General features: G+C 47.1%; 1 long non-coding RNA gene across 2 annotated transcripts in view; it reads right to left on the reverse strand.

Annotated features, from left to right (window-relative positions):
• Positions 1 to 15108: 15108 nt before the first annotated feature.
• The window catches only part of LOC148144845 (uncharacterized), a 41320-nt gene continuing 38679 nt past the window's right edge, over positions 15109 to 17749 (reverse strand). For both annotated transcript variants that reach the window (XR_015751629.1, XR_015751630.1), the window contains exon 4: positions 15109 to 16642. This is a non-coding gene — a long non-coding RNA (uncharacterized LOC148144845). The remainder of the gene's footprint in view (positions 16643 to 17749) is intronic.

Below are 17749 nucleotides of genomic sequence, written 5' to 3' on the forward strand. Positions count from 1 at the left end.
GAGCGTTTGTTGTTCACGCTCCAACCGCTTTCTTGGCTCCAAAGATGCACGTTTTTAATGGTGTCAGGAAAATGTTTCCCAAACGGAAATCTTTTCCACTGAGGAAGCACAAATGGGTTTCTGAATTGATTGAATTTCTAACGTAAAGGACTGCGGATGCTTACAGTCCGAGACAGAAAGCGAAACTGCTGGAGAAACTCAGTAGGTTTGGCTGTACTTGGGATGAGGAAAAGAAAATTCTCAAATGTTGTCTCTGATTCTCTTTCTACAAATGCTGCCTGACCTGCTGAGTTGCTCCTGCAATTTCTGTATTTCTTTTTAACTGAACGTCCATTTCATCTTTCGGGATGAAACACCCAGACTCGCCATTTGCAGATATTTAACCCTTTCGAAACCTGTGAAGTGATTGGATTCAAACAAACTCTGCAATGATTCACTCTTTCTCAGCTCCACAGGCAGAGAGACCTGGGAAATGAAGCTGTCAGTGTGGTTCTGTATTGGTGGGCCGAGTGGTGAATGCGATGGATATGAAATCCATTGCGGGTTCCCCACGCAGGTGTGAACCCTGCCGACTACAGTTGAGAACTGTCGTCAAAAAGAAAGGGAGATTGCTCCACGGCTTTTTTAAAGATGCAAATCAGTGGAGGAGTTGAAATATTTCAATCACATTGGGACTGATCGGGAATCTGCAACCCACAGAGCTGCTTTTGAGGATATGAGCCAAGTGTTTGGAAATGAGACGAGAACAGTGAGGGGCGTGAAGTCGTGATCGAAATGAAGCAGGCACCTGAGGACAAAGGTGTTTTATTTGCCAGTGAAAGATACTGCTTCACAAAGATGAGTCGATGGAAGGGAAGCAGTGACGGTGATTATCTTTGGCTGTTTACCTCTACCTCAAAAATTCGGCAGAATTTTAAAGTCACAATGAAAAGAAGTAAAAGTGACATTAGGAAGAACGTTTTCGTACAGGGACTGGTTAGGGTCAGTAAGTCCCTGTCTGACACTGACAAAGAGGAAGATTCAATGGACACAAAAGGGAATTCGGTGGTCACGTTCAGATGTGCAGATTTACGCTGAGAAGGCGAGAGAATGAAACGAATAGAGACACAGGTTTACTTAAGTGTAGAACCAGCAGAGCGAAGGTGGGCCGCATGGCCTCCGTCTGCGCTGTGACACATGTTGTGATTCAGTGTGAAATCACAGTTCGACCAACAGAATGTGGGAATTTAGAAATAAGTTTATATTTACACAGCCTCCATACGTCTGCGAAACAGCATATTACACGGCAGCAGGGGAGGTCTTTGACATCAGGCTCGAACGTGCCTGCCGCGTGCCAGACGGAAACCTGAAGTGTTCTGTGGAAGGGCGTTGCGTGCGGCAGCAGAGTGGCGCAGCGGGAGCGTGCTGGGCCCATAACCCAGAGGTCGATGGATCGAGACCATCTTCTGCTATTGTTCAATGTCACCTCGAGCTGCTTTTCTTTGGATCGGTGCTCTCTTCTGCAAGCTGCCTTTCTTTTCTGCATTCTACTTACCGAATGTCCAAAAGTAGCATATCGATGCACTCGCCAGATCCACTCAAATCAAGTGGCGTGGTTTTAGTGGTCTTTTGGTCTTCGTCGGTTTCCTCTGAATCGAATCGCAAACCCAGTTCTCTGCGATGCCAATCAGCTGGTAAAGTTGAAACACATGCCTTGTGGTTTCGTCCATTCCTTGCAGTAATTCGCCACCCTGGTTCAGACGAGAATGACAAACATGTCAGAAACCGCATCACGACTCAGACATAGTCCCCTACTATTAGGACGGATACCACCGATTGTGAATGACCTCAGAGAGAGAGACAAGTGACAGACAGTCGCCGTGGACTCGATGGGCTGAACGGCTTCTGTCTGGGCGAGAATGATGCTACGTGTTTATGCCGTCCCACTGCCTGTCTCTGGGACAGAGAGGCTGAGGGAGCAACAATGGTTCATTTTTAACCGTCCCGTCCGTGTTGGACTGCCTGCAGTCACTCAGCTCAGGGCCGTGGGGATGACTCTCAGTGAGTGAAGGTTTCACTCGGATTCTCTTCATCTGGGACACTTAGGGCTCAGCAAAGAAAGCGATACCCACTTTGCAATAGACTTTCCGTAAGATTGCTGCGTGAAGACGATTTCTGAACACCAAGAAGGCTGCACAACAATGTGAATTTACCTGGGCGAAGAGTCCTCGGTGTCCATTTCTTTCTGTCCTGCCAGCACAGCATCTTTCTATCTCTCCGATAACAGACTATCTCTCCGAGAAAGTTCACAATCAAAGTTGTTCATGTTCCCCGCATTAATGTAACTGACACCTCTCACCCCAAGGGTTTCAGAGAGAGAGAGAGAGAGAGCAGAAGAGCGAATGGACTCTACCCGCACCCCACCCTACACCCCGTCCCACCCCCAGAACAACGTGCAAGTAGAAATGAAATGGTTTAATTATCCACTAGTGGAGGTAGTCCAGTTCCTGGGGATGAGACAAATATCAGCGCCCCGGGGACAGAATGACAAGCAGATGTTCTGGAAATGCTTTGCTGCTTGCAATTCTTGGAGCAATGTGGAATGTACTTCACACTGAGCAAGTTTCAGCTGGCTCAGAGTCTCCGATGTACATTGCTGTGTTTGCCGCCAGCTCAGAGAGAGAACAATAGGAAGGACGTAGGAGTGAATAACGATCCACGTGGGAGGGCGAATAACTGTTAATGGAGACTGTTAGCGGCTAACAATACGTAGTGTGTCACTGCAGAAAATGTGTTGCTGGAAAAGCGCAGCAGGTCAGGCAGCATCCAGGGACCAGGAGAATCGACATTTCCGGCATAAGCCATTCCTGAAGAAGGGCTTATGACCGAAAAGTCGATTCTCCTGTTCCCTGGATGCTGCCTGACCTGCTGCGCTTTTCCAGCAACACATTTTCAGCTCTGATCTCCAGCATCTGCAGACCTCACTTTCTCCTCAAAGTGTGTCATAGCAAACGAGGTGATAAGAAGGAGTCGTTTGTGTGGTAGGGGTCAAGGACATGGGGGAGTTCAGGCCCTAAAGTTATGGAACTCGATATTGAAGACCGGAGGGCTGTAAGGTCTCCAAGTGGAAAATGAGGTGTTGTTCTTTCATCTGGAGCTAGAACACTGCTGCAAGCCTGAGACAGAGATGTTGGCCAGGGAACAGGGTGATGTGTTAAAGTGGTGGAAATGTGCTGCTGGAAAAGCGCAGCAGGTCAGACAGCATCCAAGGAACAGGAGAATCGACGTTTCGGGCATAAGCCCTTCTTCAGGGATGGGGAAAGTTTGTCCAGCAGGCTAAGATAAAAGGTAGGGAGGAGGGACTTGGGGGAGGGGCGTCAGAAATGTGATAGGTGGAAAGAGGTCAAGGTGAGGGTGATAGGTCAGACTGGGGTGGGGGCGGAGAGGTCGGGAAGAAGATCTCAGGTTAGGAAGGCGGTGCTGAATTTGATGGATTTGACTGAGACAGGGTGGGGGGAGGACAAATGAGGAAACTGGTGAAATCCGAGTTCATCCCTTGTGGTTGGAGGGTTCCTTGCCGGAAGATGAGGCGTTCTTCCTCCAACCGTCGTTTTGTTGTGGTCTGACGATGGAGGAGTCCAAAGACCTGCATATCCTTGGTGGAGTGGGAGGGGGAATTGAAATGTTGAGCTACAGGGTGGTTGGCTTGGTTGGTCCGGGTGTCCCAGAGGTATTCTCTGAAACGCTCTGCAAGTAGCCGGCCTGTCTCCCCAATATAGAGGAGGTCACATCGGGTGCAGAGAATGCAATAGATGATATGTGTGGAGGTGCAGGTGAATCTGTGGCGGATATGGAAGTTTCCTTTGGGGCCTTGGAGGGAGGTGAGGGGGGAGGTATGGGCGCAAGTCTTGCACCTCCTGTGGTTGCAGGGGAAGGTGCCGGGAGTGGAGGTTGGGTTGGTGGGGGGTGTGGATCTGACGAGGGAGTCACGGAGGGAGTGGTCTTTACGGAATGCTGATAGGGGAGGGAAATATATCCTTGGTGGTGGGGTCCGTTTGGAGGTAGCGGAAATGACGGCGGATAATGCGCTGTACATGGAGATTGGTGGGGTGGTAGGTGAGGACCAGTGGGGTTCTGTCCTGTAGGCGGTTGGAGGGGCGGGGTTCAAGGGCGGAGGAGCGGGAAGTGGAAGAGATGTGGTGGAGGGCATCGTCGACCATGTCGGGGGGGAAAATTACGGTCCTTGAAGAAGGAGGCCATCTGGGTTGTGCGTTTTTGGAACTGGTCCTCCTGGGAGCAGATGCGGCGGAGTCGAAGGAATTGGGAGAATGGGATGGCGTTTTTACAGGGGGCAGGATAGGAGGAGGTGTAGTCCAGGTAGCTGTGGGAGTCGGTCGGTTTGTAGTAGATGTCCGTGTTGATTCGGTCGCCTGAGATAGAAATAGAAAGGTCGAGGAAGGGGAGGGAGGAATCTGAGACTGTCCAGGTGAATTTGAGGTCGGGGTGGAAGGTGTTGGTGAAGTGGATGAACTGTTCAACTTCCTCGTGGGAGCACGAGGCAGTGCCGATACAGTCATCAATGTAGCGGAGGAAAAGGTGGGGGGTGGGGCCAGTGTAGTTGCGGAAGATGGATTGTTCCACATACCCTACGAAGAGGGGGATAGCTGGGGCCCATGCGGGTGCCCATGGCTACTCCTTTCGTTTGGAGGAAGTGGGAGGATTGGAAAGAGACGTTGTTCAGGGTGAGGACCAGTTCAGTCAGTCGAAGGAGGGTGTCAGTGGAAGGGTACTGGTCGGTACGGCGGGAAAGAAAGAAGCGGAGGGCTTTGAGTCCTTCGTGATGGGGGATGGAGGTGTACAGGGACTGGATGTCCATGGTGAAAATAAGGCGTTGGGGACCGGGGAAGCGAAAATCATGGAGCAGGTGGAGGGCATGGGTGGTGTCCCGAACGTAGGTGGGGAGTTCTTGGACTAAGGGGGACAGGACGGTGTCAAGGTACGCAGAGATGAGTTCGGTGGGGCAGGAGCAGGCGGAGACAATGGGTCGGCCGGGGCAGTCAGGTTTGTGGATTTTGGGCAGGAGGTAGAAGCGGGAGGTGCGGGGTTGTGGGACTATGAGGTTGGAGGCGGTGGATGGGAGATCACCCGAGGTGATGAGGTTATGGACGGTCTGGGAGATGATGGTTTGGTGGTGGGGGGTGGGGTCATGGTCAAGGGGGGGTGGGATCATGGTCATGATGTGTTAAAGTGGCAGGCAACCGCAAGGTCAGGGCCATTATTTCTGCGGGCAGAACCGGGATGTTCTGCGAAGCAGTCACCCAGTTTATGCTTCATTCTACATTGGGGAAACGACACTGTGAGCAGCGAATGGAGTGGACTAGGTTGTGGCAAAAGTGCTGCTTCACTTGGCAGGTATGTTAGAGCCCTTGGATATTCAGGAGGGAGCAGGTAAATGGGCAGGTGTTACACATTCGGCGGTTGCAGGGGAAAGTGCCTTGGCACTATGGGAGGTGGGTGTGGGGTGTTGCGAGTGAAGGAAGAGTGGAACCGAGGTGGAACCCCTGGCACAACGGGTGCGTGTTGGGACCATAACCCAGCTGAGAAAGCATTCTCTCCTATTCACTCAATGTCGTCTTTAGCAGCTTTCTGGTATAACAGCGCTCTGTTCTGCACCTCGCCTTCTTATCTGCACAATGTTTCCTCATTTCCCCTTCCCCCACCTCACCCTAGTTCCAAACTTCCAGCTCAGCACTGTCCCCATGACTTGTCCGGACTAGTCCTACCTGCCTACCTCCTTTTTCATCTATCCACTCCACCGTCTCCTCCCTGACCTATCACCTTCATCCCCTCCTCCACTCACCCATTGTACTCTATGCTACTTTCTCCCCACTCCCACCCTCCTCTAGCTGATCTCTCCACGCTTCAGGCTCTCTGCCTTTCTTCCTGATGAAGGACCTTTGCCCGAAACGTCGATTTCGCTGCTCCTTGGATGCTGCCTGAACTACTGTGCTCTTCCAGCACCACAAATCCAGAATCTGTGAACTTCACCCCAGACTGTAACTTCCTTCCTCTGGCTAACTTTTGTGAGTACAACAGTCTGTTTCTCACCACTTTTTCCGTTTTTTGTTTCATTCTGGGGTTCAATTGTTAACTTGCAGCAACTGAAAGGAAAGAGTGAATCGGTGGTGGGGGGTGGGGGCGGCGGGGGGACAGACTCTGGAAAAGTTGATCCAGGTCTGTGTCTCAATTTGCAAACACATGGCAAATGCAGTGATACAATGTATAGCCTTTGATGTTTAAAAAAACGCAGAGAGGAGGCGCATTGTTTAGATGGTGATATGTTGAGATGTGGCGAAAGTGAGATGATGGAGATCAGAGTTGAAAGTGTGGCGCTGGAAAATCACAGCAGGTCAGTCAACAACTGAGGAGGAGGAGAGTCAATGTTTTGGGCATGAGCTCTTCATCAGGAATGAGGTGTGGATGGACAAAGGGCCTCAGCGTCCTCCTACACCAGTCACTGCCAATTGTCAGACAGGAGCAGCAAGCAATCAGCAAGGTAAGTGGGATATGAGCAAGAGGAATTGAGTTCAGAAGTGTGGATGTCTTCCTGCAGTTAGGCCGGTCATTGAATGTATTCAAGGCTGAGTTCATTTGAGTTTGATGAACAAAGAAGTGGATGGGTGTTGGGGGAAGGTAAGAAAATGATTTTAAGACCAGTATAGAACAGTTACAGTCATACAGCACAGAAACAGACCATTAAGTCCAAGTAGTCCATGCTGACTGTGTTCTGAAACTAAACTAGTCCCACCTTCCAGTGTTTGGCCCAGACTCTCTGAACCTTTCCTATTACAATTGCAACATTTAAGAGGCATTTGGATGGATATATGAATAGGAAGGGTTTGGACATATATGGGCCGGGTGCTGGCAGGTGGGACGAGATTAGTTTGGGATATCTGGTCAGCATGGATGGGTTGGACTGAAGGGTCTTTTTCCATGCTGTACATCTCTATGTACTTATCCAAATGTCTTTTAAACACTGTAACTGTACCTGCATCCACCACCTCCTCTGGACATTGATACCACATGAGAACTATTCTCTGTCTTAAAATAAAAAGGTGCTCCTCGTGTCTTTTTAAAATATTTCTCCTCTCATCTTCAAAGTTTGCTCCCAAACCTTGAAACACCCATCCCAGGGAAAGAATACCTGCTGTTCACCTCAACGATACCCCTGAAGATTTTATAATCCTCTCTAAGGAAATCTCTCAACCTCCAATGCTGCAGTGAAAAATTCCCACCCTGTCCACCTAGATGCCGGTATATTTATATCCAGTTATGAACTGTTCAATGTTGGTGCCGACTGAAAGACCAAATGACCTATTCCTGCTCCCAATTCTCACACTCTGTGTCCAGGACAACAAGAGACCATATGACATAGGTGCAGAAATCAGGCCATTCAGCCCATCAGATCTACTCCACCATTCAATCAAAACTGATACGTTTCTCAACCCCATTTTGAAATTTTGACTTTGGAAAGGCAGATCAGGGAAGGATCTGCAAAGTTAATGGGAAGTGTTGTTGATCACAGATACCTTGGAGTGCCTGTTCATAGTTTCTTGAAAGTGGAGTCACAGGTAGATAGGATAGTGAAGGAGGTGTTTGGTATGCTTGCCTTTATAGGTCAGTGCATTTCAATACAGATGTTGGGAGGTCATGTTGCCCCTGTACTGGACATTGATTCAGCCACTTTGGAATACTGCGTTCAGTTCTGGTTACCCTGCTACAGGAAAAGTGTTGTGAACTTTTGAAAGGGTTTGGCAAAGATTTACAAGGTTGGAGAGGTTGAGTTATAGGGAGAGGCTGAATAGGGCGGGGCTGTTTTCCCTGGAGCATTGGAGGCTGAGGGGTGACTTTATAGAAGTTCATACGGAACATGGATAGGGTGAAAGCCAAAAACATTTCCACATAGTAGGGAAGTCCAAAACTAGAGGGCATAGATTTGAGATGAGAGGGGAAAGATTTAAATGGAACCATATGGACAACTTTCTCACACAGAGAGTGATGCAAGCATGGAATGAGCTGCCAGAGGAAGTGGTGGAGGCTGGTATAATTACAGCATTTTAAATGGCATCTGGTAACAGGGTGAATTGAGAGGGATATAGGCTAAGTGCTGACAAATGAGGCTATGTTAATTTGGGATATCTGGTCAGCACAGACAATTTGGACTGAAGGAAAGCAGAAATGTCACTGTGAAGACTGGACTTTCAGAGCAGCTTCCAAAGATATTTTGTCCTTACTGGGAGTAGAGCTACAATGAAATCTTTCATTTGAGAGACGGCAACTGAGTAAGTGAGGACATCCAGGATTTTGACGGAATGTGGGAATTTGTTGCAACGTGGGGTTGAAGCGTTTTAAGTAAAGTATCCTGAGCGGGAAGCCCAGTGAAGGGTTTTGGTGTGTTTTTGTTTTAAACTGCTCATTTCTTTCAGCCCCCAACAATGTACTTCCAATGCTGTGCATCAGAAGGAGCGGTGAATCAGTAACTGGTATCATCAGAAGCCTAACGGTTTTCAGTACTGCAGGTATTGCATTGCTGCATCAGCATTGTAAATGTTACTGGCAGCAGTGGGAGGTGTGGGCTGTATTCACTGGAAGCAGTTAGATAACACACATATGAGAGGGCAGGGTGGGACTTGTCTTTCAATTTGCAGAAGTTGGGAGGTTCTGGGAGCTGTGGTTCTGGGCAAACACAACTGCAGTAAATCATAGAAGCCCTACAGTGTGGAAGGAGGCCATTCAACCCATCAAGTCCACACTGACCCATCGAACAGCTTGCCACCCAGACCCACCCTATCTCGTCGTTTCTGCTGGTGGGTTAGACTAGGTAACAAGATTAGGGGTAGGTTTCAGGCAGAGGAGGAGGGACTACATTTCCTGGAGAGTGGTGAATCTATGGAATTCTTTGCCCAAGGAAGCAATAGAAGCAGGCATATTCAAGACACAGTTCGATGGGAGTTTGGATTGTAGGTGAATTTAGGATAGTCAGGATAATGCTGGTAAGAGGAGCTGAGATGATGGATAGATCAGCCATGATCTTAAAGAATGGCGGAGTAGGCTCGATGGGCCAAATGGCCTCTTTCTGCACTGCAGGGATTTTATGATTGCTTCATATGGTGTATATCTGATATTCGCTGTTGTACAAGCTGCATGGCTATGATTTTTCACCTTCTAATATAGTAATGGAATTACATCCTGTATTTCTTGTATTCATTTTTATTTTACAGGTCAGCAGGAAATCTTTCAGCAACTTTACTGGCTTTCTTTCCTGAAGCAGCCTTGACATTTCATTTTCATATCCTTCATTCAGCTCCATTTCCAGCACCTTTGTAGGAAGGTTGTTCCAGGTCATTGTCACCTAAATGAAGTTTTCCTCTTTATAAACTTAATGCTATCTGACTGAATGAGGGTTTTCAGGTTTCTGTGTCATGGATAATATATGTGTCATGGATAATATATGATCAGCAGGTATCTGGCAACCTAAGGAATTGTCACCGATGTTATGTTCATTTGACTGTACTGACCGTGACTTATTTCGTGATTTTATTTGCAGGAAGACATGGGGAAAGAAATCTGAAACCAAAAGATACATCAGCTTCTGACAGAGCCACTTGATTCATTGGGACTTGAATATCAGCAGCCATTCCAGTCGAGAAGAAATGTTTGCTTTTGTCTGCTTGGACACTGGTGTGGCAGGAAGAATATTGATACACCCGAATGAGGGAAATTCAGTGCGGTGACTGTGAAAAGTACAGTACTTCACACCATTTACTCAGCTTGGAGGATCAAAGAGACCGTTCACTCGCTCTCTGTGCGGGAAGGGCTTCACCCACTCCTCCCACCTGCAGAGACATCAGTCAGTTCACCTCCCATCGCAGGGGGATTGAAGGAGCTTCGGCCGAGTGCCATTCTCGACTGCATTAATAACCCAGTTCTGGGGACTCCCGGGTTTGAATCTCACCATAGCAGATGGCGGATTTGGAGTTCAGTCAGAAATCTGGAGTTCAGAATCTCATTATGAAACCATTTTCGGGGAACAAACACCCCAATCTGATTCACTCATGATTAGGGGAGGAAACTGCCGTTGTGGGAAAGGATTCACTCAGTCGTCCCAGCTGCATCCTTTCCCTGGTCTGGCCTATATGTGACTCCAGACCACAGCAGTGTGGTTGACTCTTGACAGGCCATCTGCAAATGCGCGGGGGGAATCTTACTTGCATACAGGCTATGGGTTGCAATTGCTGAGTGAAGCAATACTTCCTCCAGGCGAAGGCTGCACCAAGGATCGAATTACAAAGGGACAACTCAGCTGACCAATAGTGAAGAAAGTGGGATGCAGGAGAGTGTGAGTGTGTGTGTGTGTGTGTTTCAATAAAAAGCTACTTTTTGTGCACCTTTTTGCTGAGACGATCTTAAGCTGCAACAAAGTTGGGTCCCAACAAAAGTTACCTGAACTTACCGTCGGACTCAGACATTGAAGGCTATGAGATCCAACAGGTTTTTCTTTTAAAGCTGCTAATTTCTTTCAATCTCCGGCGGGAGGTTTCCAATGTCTTATATCAGAAGGAGCAGTCAATGTGTAGCTCGTATTATTAGAATTGTACATTTTTCAGGACTGATGGTTCATTGTTTCCTCAGCATTGTAAAGTTTACTGGCAGCAGTGGGAGGGGTGGGCTGTTTTCACTGGAAACAAAGTTAAAATCCAGTTACAGTCCAACAGGTTTATTTGGAAGCACTAGCTTTCGGAGTGTTGCTCCTTCGTCAGGTAACTGTACAGCAGGATCATAAGACACAGAACTTGTAGCAAAATGATATATTGAACAAACCTCGACTGCTTTTAAGTGTTTCATCTTTAGAATGGGTTGCAGGTTTCAGTTCATTAGTATGTAAATCCCAAAACTTCTTTTAAGTCACAGTCTCGAGATAACTTCAGGATTTACGAAGAGGTGCCATCTCAGCTCAGACAATGCATGAAAGATGTGAGGTTCGAGTCTGTCTTTAGTCAGACTGATTCTGTTTCCAAAGTAGGAATTTATAAAATATTACATGGATTGACTGTCTGCAGATTGTGCACTTTTTGAGCAAAATAGAATGTATCTACAAACATAATTCTGCAAATGCAAATTCACCCCATAGTCTTATCTATGTGTGCATGCATGAGAGTGAGTGAGTGTGTGCATACGCATGAGTCTGGCTGAGAGAGTGTGTGTTTGCGTGTGTGCATGCTTGGTAAAGTGAGAGTTGCAGGAGTATTAGCCTGTGAGAGGATGTGTGTGTGGGTGAGAGTGTGGGTGGGTACATGTGTGTGCATCTGAGAGAGCACGTATATCTGAGAGAGTGCCTGCGTGAGTATGTGAGAATGTATGGCTGTGTGTGAGAGACAGAATGTGTACAGTGTAGTGGGGTCACCTGTAATGTAACATGAACCAAAGGTCCTGGTGCAGGCCAACCTCATGGGTTCCAAACTTGGCTATCAGTCTCTGCTTGGCCACTAGAAATGATTAAGCAGTTACACAATAGACACTGGAGAGGGCAGGGTGAGACTTGTCTTTCGATTTGCAAAAGGTGGAAGGTTCTGGATGATGTGATCCAGGGCAAACACATGTTGGAGGACCTTCAGCTCAGAGAGGTGGAGCTGGAAGACAGGTTGCTGACACGCTGGGAAGGCAAGGCGGAAAGTTAATCAGATGTTTTTTATTCCGGGAGATGGTCTTTCCCTCCGGACAGAGCCTTCTGATGGGATCAGTGGACAGGGTCAGTGGGGTGTGAGCCCGGGTCAGGCAGGTAAAGGTGATCTGAGAGAGGGCTGCAGGGGGGAGGAGCTAACTGTGCGGTGGGAGGAGCAAGAACAACGTTAGGGAGGGGAGGTAAGGGACAGAATAGTGACGGGGATTGCCTCCGTTCTCTGCAGTTGGCAGCAGAAGCACAGATGGTATCGGAATCTGGTGCCAGGATTCAGGAACCAGTGTGCTCTGGGCTGGAGAAGTGGGAAAGGGAGGTGCAATGGGTGTGGTCCAACGATGTCAGCAGGAGACAGCCTCTGCTGAGGGCGCATGAGAAGTTAAAAGCTGCAAAGACAAAGCAGAACCTCAAAGCAGTGGGTGGGATGGTGGCTCAGTGGTTAGCAATGCTGCTTAATAACGCCAGGAGCCTGGGTTTGATTCCATCCTTGGGTGACTGTCTGTGTGACGTTTGGCATGTTCCCCCCCTTGTGTCTGTGCTGGTTACCTCTGGGTGTTCTGGCTTCCTCCCACAGTCCAAAGATCTGCACTTTAGGGTGGATCAGCTGTGCTAAGATGTGCAGGTGAGCTTGCATCTTGGATGACCATGTTAGTTTCGGTTCCTTCATTTGTAAATCCCAGAACTTTTTTAAACTTACATTCTTAAGATAGCTTTTAACAATAGATGTCATCTCAGCTCAGATAATTGAAAGTGAGAAATTAAAGTCTGTCTGTGTCCCAATGTTAGGTCAGACTGATTCTATTTCTAAAGTGGGAGCTACAGAATCTTACATGGATTTATGCAGTTTTTTAGTAATTCGGAATAAATGGACTTCTGCAAGGAAGTGTACAAACAACTGACCAGGAACACGACAGGCAACTACCAGCTGATCTGACCAAAGAGCACAACTGTGAACTGACAGCATTCATCAAGACTTCTGATCCAATCCTTCCAGAAGCTCAGCACCCACGGACTAGTTGAATCCGTGGATGTGTCAGTACTCTACACCAGCATTCCTCACGATGATGGCATCACGGTAACAGCCTCAGTACTCAATACCAACAAATACCAATCTCTGAGCACTGTCCTACAACTCATCCGCTTCATTCTCAACCACAACATTTTCACCTTTGGCAACCAGTTCTTCATCCAGACACATGGAACAGCCATGGGGACCAAACTTCCACCCCAGTATGCCAACATTTTCAAGCACAGGTTCGAACAAGGCTTCTTTTCTGCACAGGACCTCCAACCAACACTATACACCAGATATATTGATGACATTTATTCCTCTGGACCCATGGTGAGGAGTCACTGAAACAACAATACTCTTTAGTATCTGTCTCATTTTTGAATATATGCAGCTCTATCAAGGATGGGTATCTCAGCACTTCTCTGTATCCGCAAACCACGGATAACCTGACAGTGCTACACTTCTCTCATGAAACATATTAAAACAGCCATCCCCTCTGGACAAGCCCTTCGCATACATAGGATCTGTTCAGGTGAGGAGGAACATGGCAGACACTTGGAAGTACACAAGCATGCTCTCATAAGAACGGGGTACAATGTTCAACTCATCAACTCCCAGTTCCAATGTGTCACAGCAAGAAACTGTAATGACTTCCTTTAGGAGACAGACACGAGCTGCAACCAAAATGGTACCCTTTGTTGTCCAGTACTTCTCAGGAGCCGAAACACCACGCCACATTCTTCACAGCCGGCAACACATTATAGATGAGGATGAGCACCTCGCCAAGACTTTCCCCACACCTCCACTTCTCGCCTTCAATCAACCGCCAAACTTTAAACAGATAATTGGTCTCAGAAAACTGCCTGGCCTTCAGGACAACACAATACAACTCTGTCACGGCAGATGATGAAAGACGTATCAGAATGTTGACACGATTACCACCATGACACGTGAGGACACCACCCACCATGAGTGCAGGAGGTACTCATGTGACTCAGCCAACATTTTTTATCTCATACGCTGCAGGCAACGATGCCCTGAGTCTTGGTATATTGGTGAGACCAAGCAGAGGCTACAGCAACAGATGAATGGACACTGCACAACAATCAACAGCCAGGAGTGTTCGCTCCCAGTCGGGGAACACTACAGCGGTCTGGGACATTCAGCCTTGGACCTTCGGGTGACCATCCTCCAAGGCAGACTTCAGGACAGGCAAAAATGCAAATTAGCCAAGCAGGGGCTGATAGCCAAGTTCGGTACCCATGGAGATGGCCTCAACTAGTACCTTGGATTCATGTCACACTACAGGTGACCCTACTATACTATGCATTCTCTCTCTCTCTCTCTCTCTCTCACACACACACACACACACACACACAAGCATGCATTCACACAAATACATGCTCCTCCAAACCAACACACTCACACAGACTCTCTCTCATACACATACGCTCTCTCAAATGCTCCCTCTCACACACACACACCCTCTCACAGACTTATACCCCATTACACTCTCTCTCTCTCTCACTCACTCACACACACATACACACCCTATGACAGACTTATACCCCATTACACTCTCTCACACACACATGATCACACGGTTTCTCCTGCACACACACACACACACACACATAAAAGTTTGTGGGTTGAATTTGTACTTGCAGAATCGCATTTTATTTTGCTCAAAAACTCATACACGTAAGATTCTCTAATACCACGATAGAAATAGAATCCGTCTGACCTAACATTGGGACACAGACAGACGTTAACTTAACACCTTCAATGCATTATCTGATTGAGATGACACCTATTGTTAAAAGCTATCTTGAGAACGTAACTTTTGAAAAGTTCTGGGATTTACATGTGAAGGAATCAAAACTAACATGGTCATTCTAAAAAATGGTAGAGGTAAGCTAAAGTTGTTTAATATTCCATTCCATGACATTGCAATCCTGTTGCTATAAAGTCTGTGTGTTATGATTCTGCTCCACAACCAACCGATGAAGGAGCAGCGCTTCGAAAACTAGTGATTCCAAATAAACCTGTTGGGCTATAACCTGGCATTGTGTGCTTTTTAACTTTGAAAATCTGCAGTAATGCCAACGTCTCCATACAGCGCATGCTACTCGGTGTCAGCAACGCACTGCGCATGTCCCACAGTGTCAGCAAGACATTACGCATGCTCACACAACAAGCGGAAACACTCCGTGACCTTGTTTTGATGGACCAATGAGAAGTTCTGGAGGACCGGATGGAGACTGATCCTCCTGCCAATCACAGCAAACCCATCGTCTGGATGCGGAAGTAGGACAATTAACTTTTGAAGTTGCTGCTGCTGCTGCTCCTCTCTCTCTGAACGAAGATTGAGCTTCACCCCAACTGCAACTTCCTTCCTCTCTCCAACATCTGTGAGTACAGCACACTCTTTTCTCACCCCCTTCTCCATTCCGGGGTTGAGCTGTTGACTTGCAGGAACTGAAGGGAAACGAAGTGAATCCAGGGAGGGGACAGACTCTGGGAAAGTTAGTCCAGGTCTTTTTTCAATGGCAAATACAGGAGAATTGACATTTCAGGCTCGAGCCTTTCATCAGCAATGATGTGTGGATGAACAAAGGGGCCTCTGCGTCCTTCTAATCCAGTCAATGCAAGTTGTCAGACAGGTGCAGCAAGTAGTGAGCAAGGCAAGTGGTATATTAGTAAGAGGAATTGAGTTGAGAAGTGGGGACCCCTTCCTGCAGTTTGGGCATAATTGAATATATCCAAGGCTGAGTTCATCTGATTTTTGAACAACAAAGATGTGATGGTTATGGGGGAGGCAAGACCAGTACAGGTCAGTTACAGAAACAGACCCTTCAGTCCAACTAGTCCATGCTGACTATGTTCTCAAACTAAACTGGACCCACCTGCCTGTGTTTAACCTATATCCCCCTGAACCTTTTATATTGGAGTCATAGAGATGTACAGCACAGAAACAGACCCTTCGGTCCAATTTCTCCATGCCTATCAGTTATCCTAATCTCGTCTGTTTGCCAGCCCTGGGCCCCATAATCCCTCTAACCCCTTCTATTATAGACCAATCCAAATGCCATTTAAATTCTGTAATTATACCAGTCTCCACCACTTCCTCTGGCTGGTCATTTCATATATGCACTACTCTGTGTGAAAAGGCTCCCCTTAGAGCTCTTTTATGTCTTTCCCCGTTCGCCCAAAACCTTTAGTTCTGCACTCCCCCACCCCAGGGAGAAGACTTTGTTTATTTACCCTATCCTTGCCTCTCATGATTTTATAAGCCTCTAAGGTCATCCCTCAGCCTCCGACGCTCCAGGGAAAACAGCCCCAGCCTATTCAGCCTCTCCCGAGAGCTAATTTTTTTCAAACCTGGCAACATGCTGGTAAATCTTTTCTGAACCCTTTCAAGTTTCACACCGTCCTTCTGATGGGCAGGAGACCAGAGTTGCACACAATATTCCAAATGTGGCCTCACCAATGTCTTGTAGAGCTGCAAAATCACCTACCTCCCAACTCCTTTACTCAGTGCTGTAACCGATAAAGGAAAGCATACCAAATGCTGCCTTCACTATCATATCTACCTGGGACTCTGCCTTCAAGGAACTATGAACCTGCACTCCAGGTTTTGATCTGGGACTCCTTACAGAGACATGGCTTCAGGATGACAAGGATTGGATCCTAAATATTGAGGGGAGATGTGGCATTCAAGTCGAATGGGAAGCGAGGTAAAGGTAGAGGGTTGACACTGCTAATCAAAGCACTGATCACAGGGTAGTCTGGTGTCAGCTCGGATTTCAGGTCCTGGTTTCTTTGTCCTCTATTGATCTCCCTGTTCCCACAGTTGTTGTCTGTTCTCAGCTCTGCTTCATTTCTGCTGAAGCTTTAACCTCCTTTGACACCTTCTGGAACAATAAATCATTCAGTCAATCAAAGTCCAATCCACAATCTCCCAGCCTGTAAACCATCCAGACAAAGAGTATCATACCAGAAAATATAACAAAATAAGTGAAAAGTTAGAATTAAATAGGTGCTTGTGTCTGTTCATTGGTAAGTAAACTAGAAATAGGGGTCTGCCAGGATTCTTATAGTGCCCTGATTGAAGAATTCTCTCTCCCTTACATCTAAGTATTCGTACCCAGCTATGATTTATAACAATATTTACATCAACAGAAATAAAGCATCTGTTATGCAATAGACATAGAGATATACAGTAAGGAACTAGACTTTTTCTCTCTCTCATGTGCACAATCTGCAGGCAGACAATACATGGAATATTTTATAAATTCCACTTTGGAAATAGAACCAGTCTGACTCAAAAACTGGGATACAGACAGACTCTGGCCTCACACCTTTAATGCATTGTCTGAGCTGAGTTGTCATCTTTTGTTATAAAACCTTAAGTTATCTTGAGCCTTAGAAGAAGTTCTGGGATTTACATATTAATGACACCAGCAACTCATTCTAAAAGATGAAAGACTTTACAATCCAGGTTTCTTCAATGTATCATTTCAGTGGCATGACTCTGTAATGTTTTGCTGTAAACTCAGTGTCTTATGATCTTATACTCCACAAAACCTGATGAAGGAGCAGTGCTCCGAAAGCTAGTGCTTCCAAATAAACCTGTTGGACTGGCGTCATGTGATTTTTATCTTTGCCCAGGTTAGGGTGGGTTGGCCCTGCTAAATTACCCATAGTGTTCAGGGTTTTGCAGGTGTGGGAGAATTGTTAGAAGCGATTTGATTCTACCTTCTCATGACTGTCTGTGTGAAATTTGGTATCTTCTCCCTCTTCTGTCTGCGCGAGTTACCTCTGGGTGCTCCGGTTTCCTCCCACAGTCCAAGGATCTGCAGTTTCAGATGGTTCGGCTGTGCTAAAGTGTCCAGGGATGTGCAGGTTAGAGTGGGTTAGCCATGGGGAACTGCAGGGTAAGTGGATGAGTCTGGGTGGGATGCTGTGTGGAAGGTCGGTGTGAATTTGATAGGTGAAATGGCCTGCAGGGATTATATAAA

The sequence above is a fragment of the Chiloscyllium plagiosum genome, unplaced genomic scaffold, assembly GCF_037043375.1.
Source record: "Chiloscyllium plagiosum isolate Xiang-an unplaced genomic scaffold, Cpla_swu_hap1 HiC_scaffold_27, whole genome shotgun sequence".
Classification (NCBI taxonomy): domain Eukaryota; kingdom Metazoa; phylum Chordata; class Chondrichthyes; order Orectolobiformes; family Hemiscylliidae; genus Chiloscyllium; species Chiloscyllium plagiosum.